Raw genomic sequence first — 8,647 nt, forward strand, 5'->3', positions numbered from 1 at the left:
CCCTTGAGTAAGGCCCATTGTGTTATATATTAGGCCCTTGAGTGAGGCCATGAGCCCATTATATGTTTGGCTCTATGTGGGTCATTCCTTGGGGGCAATGTTGGTTAAATGTCTACATTGTCGAAGCCGATATTTGATGCCGGTTATTGATACCGATTATGAGTATATGACAGCATAACATCATGATACATACCTATATGCATCATCTGCATGTTTGTTATGAGATGTGGTTGACCATTGCATATGTCATTGGGTAGGTTGTTATGAGACTCCTTGATAGGCGGAGGTTATCTCACATGAGTGTATGGTATGCGCAGAATTGATGCATGACTAAATTGTATGACTCAGGTATCTTGCATTGTGATTACTGTACGCCCTAGTGACATCAGGGCCATGGCCTCCACAGGCATATCGTGGATGGCCAGACGGGACACCGAAAATTTATTCTAGCATCGGGCTGCCATAGATGGCCCTGAGTGAAATTTTCTAAACTCTATTGGTACCAGAGGACGCCCCAACGTCGAGACCGAGTGGATACATGAGCGCTCGAGTGCCGAATACCAGGAGACCACGTCTCTCACTTTGGCGTGGTCGGTTGGGAGGGGGTGTGGCCTTACCCGCCCAAGGGTAGGGGGCATAGCTAGGTTGAGTTTGACCAGCTCGTAAATGGGTCCGCTATCGACATGCCGGATAGACATTGGCAAACTATTGGCTAGGCGGATAGTGAGATTTCTTACGCTCACTTGGACTATGCTGCTGGGAGAGGGGCAGTGCCATTTGGAGTGTACTAAACCCCGGTGATGTTCCCAAAGATGAACAATACTGATATGTGGACTTATTGAGTAGGAGTTGTATACTCATTCATTCATTCATTCACTATCCACTCGGGTTGGTGGTGCGCAACTATTTGTTACATGTACCTTCGTAATAGCCAGGATTTCAGTTGGGGCGCGCAACTAACCTGAGATCAGGAGTTTACCACATCGAGTCTTATTATCCAAATTTAGGTATGGGACTGGTTTGGATAGAAGTCCCTTGTGATGGACCCCATAGCCTGCGTACTACGTACTATCATCCCAACTTCACACTCCAGCATGGTTATTCCATTTGCACCTCATATTTTGCATTACATCCGCGGAATATGACATTTTGGGTTACTATGTTTCTGCATTTATATGGTCTAGATACGGCTGATGTTATTCGTGGACTCATCAGGAATTGCATATTGCATCGCATCCTCGGCATCTGATATCTGGCTCTTTATGACTCCTCATTTACATAGCTGTTCTATATTGCGTATTCTGATATTGATTGACTCATGGAATTGTCCGTATTTTCACTTACTTTATTATCGTATGATTTATGATCTTGTCAGTATTTTTGTTTACTCTGATAATTCATGATCTTGTCAGTATTTTTGCTTATTCCGATATTGTATGATTTATGGATTACCGGTATTTCTGGTATTGTATGATGACGACATTATATTGAATACTTGACACTTACCTTGTGCACACACTTACACCACCCTCTAAGCTTTCTATAAGCTTATGCACGATAGATGTGTGTAGGTGATGCTACGTTGCAGCAGCGTGGAGCTTAGAACCTGTAGCTGACTTCTGGAACTTTAATTTTTACATATGTATTTTCCTTCAGCATTATGTTCAAATGTTTATATTAATGGATATGTGATGATGAAGTTGCCTTTGTGATTTGGGTATACTTGTGGTTATGCTTATTACGAGTTAAATGTACATTGAAAAAAAAATTCTCCTTGTAGGATTCCAGGATCTGAATCTGGCGTATGGACGCTAGGAGCTGAGAATGGGGTACTACGGAAGCTGTCGGCATCGAATTCGGCGATCGAAAATTTTTTGAGCCCGGTTTTCAAGTTTGGGGCGTGATAGAATTTATCTGAGGAGAGATATAGAGGCGTTGATCTTGTCTCTTGATGTGAAGAATGAGTCTTGTCTTGGGTTATAGACTTGGGTGCTTCGTTTCATGTCACTTTGTATAAGGAAGTTCGGCGTGATTATGTGTCAAGTGACTTTGGGAGAGTCTACCTGGGTGATCATGAGTCATGCAGTATCATTGGAAAGAGAGACGTTCATATAAGTCAGAAAGATGGAACGACTTTGAAATTGAAGAATGTCAGACATATACTGAGTTTGACATGGAACTTGATCTCAGTGAGGCAGTTGGCTGATACCGATTATGTGACGACATTCACTAGTGATTCCTGGAAGATCACAAAAGGTTCCTTGGTGATATCTCGAGGCAAGAAGGAAGGTACTTTGTACATGACTTCAGGATCGTATAGTTTACTCGCAGTCGCATCAACTGGAGTAAATGGGCAGTTATGGCATCAAAGGTTGGGACATATGAGTGAGAAGGGGATGAAAGTGCTATTGTCAAAGGGGAAGCTATCCGAGCTAAAGTCTATTGACTTGGAATTCTGCGAGGACTGCGTATATGGCAAGCAAAAGAGGGTGAGCTTCAAGAAGACATGACGGGCTCCAAAGACGCATCTGTTAGAGCTTGTACACACTGATGTGTGGGGACCGACATAGGTATTATCTCTTGGTGGCTCATGTTATTTTGTTTCCTTTAATAATGATGCTAGTAGAAAACTGTGGGTCTATTTCTTAAAACATAAATATATGTATTTGATGTATTTAAGAAGTGAAAAGTAATGGTAGAAAACAAGATATGTAAAACAGTAAAATGTCTCAGATCTGATAATGAGAGAAAATACTGTGATAAGAGATTTAAGGAGTATTGTGCAGCAAATGGAATCAAACATCAGAAAATGATACCATTCTGCTATGGTGTCCTTGGTATCAATAGAAGTCCCTTAACACCATTGGATGGTGGGCTACTAGAAGAAGCGTGGATTAGGAAAGAAGTGAACCTTGCACATCTCAAAGTATTCGGTTGCTCTTCATATGTTCACATTAATGTAGAGCACATAAATAAGCCGGATGCAAAGTCCATGAGGTGCGCGTTTATAGGCTACGGGCATCATGATTTTGGTTATAGGTTTTAGGATACAGAAAACAGGAAAATCATCAGAAGTAAGGACGTAGTCTTCAATGAAAAAGTAAAACATAAGGACTATGTGAAGGAAAATAAGGCCGATGAGAAAGAATTCGTAGAGTTGGAAGAGTTACTGGACACAGGTATTACAATGCCACAAGATGATCATGCACAAGAGCATTATTAGGCAGAGCCACAGACATCGGTTGTGAGGACGTCTACTTGGGAGAGAAGACCGACGGTTCGATACTCACCCTCCTTACATTATCTACTGCTGACAGATAATGGTGAACTAGAGTATTTTGAAGAGGCATTACAGTTGGATATACGGGTTAAGTAGGAGCAGGTCGTGGATGATGAGATGGGCTCTCTTGAGTCTAATAAAAGCAATTAGCGGCGTGGATAAAACACTTACATCACTTTAGGCCCCACAGAGCTCTGCCTGGACGGATTACCATCTAGGCAGGGGTAGGACGCAATCCACGTCCGATCAGTAGGCATCTTAGCTTTAGTTTGATTGGATATAAATACAAGGGCATTTTCATCATTTCATGAGATGCGCACCTTACATGGTGAAATCATATGATAGGAGTCCCGCATTTTTCTGCACTACATATGAGTTTTAAATCATACGATAGGAGGCCCGCATCTTTCATCACTATATATGAGTTTTAAATTATGATAGATTGAGGTCACTAGTCATAAATCCACACCATTGGTATGATTTTATATTGAACTCTATTTCAAAATATCATCAATTTGAAAACTTTATTGTCTCTATAAATGACGGTTTAAAAGAGAAATATAGAAACGTTCTATATCCACGTGGAAAAGTATACTAGTAAAATAGATATTTTAATACGATAAATATCTTTCAATTATCCATCTACACTTTTTTCATCATATCATTGGTTTGGATTACGAAAAAATGGACAACACCTTCCCGGAATAAAAATTCATGTATACACCGTGAAAGTGTTGTCCACGTAACCATAAACTTCCTCCTCCGTAAGCTATGACGCCGAAAATGGGAGTCCAGTTAAACATGCCTTTTGGCGTACACAAAGGAGTTGGGGAGCGGATTAGGGATGGCCCTTAATGTGGGGCCTACCTTGATGTAAATATTATAAATCCATTCTGTCCATCCATTCTCCCAGATCATTTTATAGTACGTTGGTGTAAATCAAGCAGATCTAAGATCCAAGGGGACCATACCGTAGGGAAACAAACTCATTACCATTAAAAACTTCCTAGATCTACCATAATGTTTTTATAATTTTCATTTTCCATCCAACGTGTTGATAAGGTCACGTAAACCTAGATGTAGGGAAAAAATAAATAAATACCAATTGTTTTCACAAGATTTGGGTCCACATATATAATCAATGTGGAAGCACCCTCACCATCTACAAAGGACAAGGGAGATGTGGATAAGGGGGTGTCGATGGACGGCAGTCGGCATGCCTAAATTAGGCAATGCCTGGTGAGACCCATTGACATTCTTTTGAACTTATATATATATATATATATATATATATATATATATATATATATATATATATATATATATATATATATATATATATATATCTATATATATATATATATAGAGAGAGAGAGAGATATCTAGGGCCCTTTGCGTATTAATGGGATACGGCTAAGAGTCTTTGTTCTGATGGGAAACTACTAAGAAGGTGTCGTTAAGCCTACCTCGGTCAGTGTAATCTTCGACCAAGATTAAGTAAGGCCCTCTTTTCTGAGTTTGGGGTGTAATCCCCTTAGGGTTACTCGTACAACCCTGGCGGTGGTCGACCTAGTCAGCTCAAGGTGCCAAGGAACCCGAGGCTTGAGCTCATTCCCTTGTGGGTGGCTTGAGTTTCTTCTCTTATAGGTCTCTTAGCTGTGTTGCAAACATTTCAAGTGAGAAGAGTCCTCTCTCGTCGAGCTCTATCCTTGGATGACTTAGCTCGGGGGCCTTGTCTCCGCATCAGAGGAACCACTTGTCCTGTCTTTAAACCCTTTGCTCTAATTACTCGACTCAATGACCTGTTGATGGTTCTTTTACTTGGACCTTTGGTCACCCTAGCTCGAAAACACATCTCTTATAGTTAAACGGTTGTTCTTCTTGTGTGAGGGATCAATTTGATTTTCCCTATAATAATGTTGATCTAAAACTTTTATGGCCCATTAATGGACAATCACCATTGTTTCATATGGTTTGGTCCAACTTAGAACTAAATTGGCTTCATTTTTGGGCTCTTGCTTAAAATAATCTAAATAATAATAATTTGATGGACCTCGTGGATATAGAATATGTAGATCAAGCTTGGTCCCAAGGTAAGGACCATACCAAACTCTGAATACAACCAGGTATGAAAAACTACATACTTGACTAGCATGCGTGGGTTTTCATTTCTGACTAGCAAGGCCAATGATTAGCCACTAATTAGTGAATGTCATTGCTAGCTTGAGAATAACATTGGATTGAGTATTAACTAGAAGAATTCTCGACAGAATTGTTGTACCATATTTTTGAACGCTTCTTAAAGAACCAATTAGAAACGGACATGTGTCATTCTCTGAAAAGTATAAAGCACGTCCAAGATCTTTGTGGATATTTCGAGCACGCCTTAGGAAATTACAACTGGCACTGATGAGAGTGTTATGCATCATCAATATATAGAGCGTGACCAAGAAGCTCGAATACGACGTGATTGAGAGAAAAGCGGTGCTAAGGTGGTTACTAGAGGTGGGCATCGGACCGAGTCGGATCAGATTCGGCACAACCCGACCAGATTCGAAATTTGTAGAGCTTGATCCGAACTCGTTCCGATCCGGGACCGAGTCTGGATCATCTAACTCGAACAGATTCGAACTTATATTGACTTGAATCGATCCGAGTCCGACCCGGTCAGAAAAACTGAGTCGGATCGGATCAGGGAAGGTTAAATCGTTCATTTTTTCCAATGGCGTGAAAATCATTATCATCAGTATTTCGTATGGTGCGATTTACTTATTATTAAATTCACTTAAAATTTAGTATCAACTCCTTAAATGATCTGAAAAAACTGATGGACGGTGTAGATAAACTAAAAATATTCACAATGGGCCCACATAATTTATTCGGTTGAATAAAAAGTAAAAACTGTTGCTATGTAGCTTCTTGAAGAAGCTTTACACGGTGATATAGCTTCTTGGGGAAGCTTTATGATTGCTATCTGTAGCTAGACCCAGCTGGCCTATGAAATCGGATATGAAATTGGATCGTGTTAGTATGCTTTTATCGTGCCGAGTAAACTCAGTCGGGCCCACCGCGGATGCATGTGGTTTATCCACGCTGTCCATTCATTTTCTAGATCATTTTATGAGTCCAACCCAAAATTGATGCATACACAAAGTTTAAGTGGGCCATGCCACTGAAAAAAGTGGAACTATTGATTTCAACTGTTAAAATTTTTTTAAGGCCCCCAGTATGTTTATTTGTCATCCAACCTGTTCATAAGATAGAAGGAGATGGATGAATGGAAAACACAAATATCAGCTTGATCTAAAACCTCTGTTGTCCCCAAGAATTTTTCAACGGCAGATGCTCAATTCACACAGTTTCCAGTGGTGTGGTCCATTTGAGGTCTGGATATAATCCATTTTTGAGGTAGAGACCTAAAATTATGTGTTAATAGAAATGGACGGAGTGGATACACTGCACGAATGACACAGTGGCCCACGGAGTTTACTCAGTACGCTTACCTTACTCAGTATGCAATCCGCCTCCCTAGCCTATATGCTATAGCTGCTCTTGGTACGTGTTGTACAGCACTGATGCTCCTCGATCACCGAGTTGTGAGGACGGTTCAAAGGAGATCAAAGTTACATCTTACGTGGGCCCCACAGTGATGTATATATTATATCTACACCGTTCATCTATTTTTAGAGATGATTTTAGAGCATTATCTAAAAAAATGAATCATATCCAAAGATCATCTGAACCACACCATAAATAGCAATAGAGATAATGATTTTCACCGTTAAAAAATTTGTAGGGCCCACTATAACGTTTATTTTACATCCAACCTGTTTATAAGGTCACAAGCAACTGAATGAATAGGAAAAATAAATTTCATAAGGTCATAAGTACTAAATGAAGAGGAAAAACAAATATCATATTGATCCAAAATTTAGGTGACCCTAAAAAGAGTTTCAATGGCAGGCGTTTAATCACCTACTAATTTTTGAAGTGTGGTCTAATTGATGGTTAGATCTGTCTTATTTTTTGTCTCAAGCCTTAAAATGAGCTGACCAAATGGATGGACGGTTTGGATATAACACATACCTCGTGAGCTGACCAAATGGATGGACGGTTTTGTTTCAACCAATCTGCTTCCGTCGGTGTGACCGTCAGTAAACAGATACGCCTACATGCACCTGCTACGAGTATGACTCTCTCTCTCTCTCTCTTTCTTTCGAATTAAACTATACACCAGTTCTCCGTGTATATTTCTCTCCAACAGAGATACCATGAAGCTACGAAACCTAACAGCAAAAAAAAAAAAGAAAAGGATTTGATCTATCAAAGAACATCTAATTAGCCTTCTTCTTACCTTTTTCTTCAACAGAGATAGAGAGGTAAATATAGAGAGAGATAGACAGATATAAAGATAGAGTTGGGCGGGACTTTTTGGTGCCGAACGAAAAGCTTAGGTGATGAAATTTTTGTTTAGAGATATATTTACATCCGGGTCGGGTCGGGTCGAGTCGGTTCGAACCATTTCGGTTCGAGTTTTTGGATCGGTTCTGTCCGGATACACCTCTATCCGAACTTGACCCGAAAATGATCGGATCTGGATTGGCAAACTCGATCAGGGCCGATCTTGGCCGTCGGTTCTATTCGAAATGGTACCGAGTCGGGTCGGATCAGGTCGGATCCACCGGATCGGGTCCAACATGCCCACCTCTAGTGGTTACCGACCGAGACAGGTGTCCAAGAAGAGTTTGGAAGGCCAGATTATTACTGAAGCAATTGCCATCATCCATCGAATGTGGGGGAAGAAGCATCTAGATGACCATCACAAGTGATCTAAAAATGGTAAAGGATTTCAACAAAGCAGAGTTTCTCATTGTAAGTGTTATGGTCTCATGCTCCTTTGGTTGTCAAATTTTGTTGTGCCAAAACCTCTATCTGTGTCTTGTGTTTGTATGTTGATATATATATGATCAAGACAATGCATCACAATGGTTTAAGACATGTACGTTGCTCTGCTTCAAGAAATGTAAAGTCATGTACTTTAAACATCAATGTTCATAGCTACATCGATAAGAAGAGTACATTTCAAGACTCAAGTACATTTCAAGACTCAAGTACAACTCAAGATGAAGTTTAAGTTCAAGCTTTTGAAGATCTCAAGATCAAGCTACATCAAGATAGAGATCTCAAGCTTCATAAGGTTCAAAGGTCAACCTACATCTGAAAGGATAAAGTTCAATGTTCATACTTCATATCCCAAGTATGATAGACCTTAGATTGACCTTAGGGTAGGTCATTTTGTATACATAATTCAAAATGAATCTATTTATATGAATTGCTCTGTTCTAAGACTAGTCCTGGACCTTGTTC

Source organism: Magnolia sinica, chromosome 12 (assembly GCF_029962835.1).
Source record: "Magnolia sinica isolate HGM2019 chromosome 12, MsV1, whole genome shotgun sequence".
In the NCBI taxonomy this organism is placed as follows: Eukaryota; Viridiplantae; Streptophyta; class Magnoliopsida; order Magnoliales; family Magnoliaceae; genus Magnolia; species Magnolia sinica.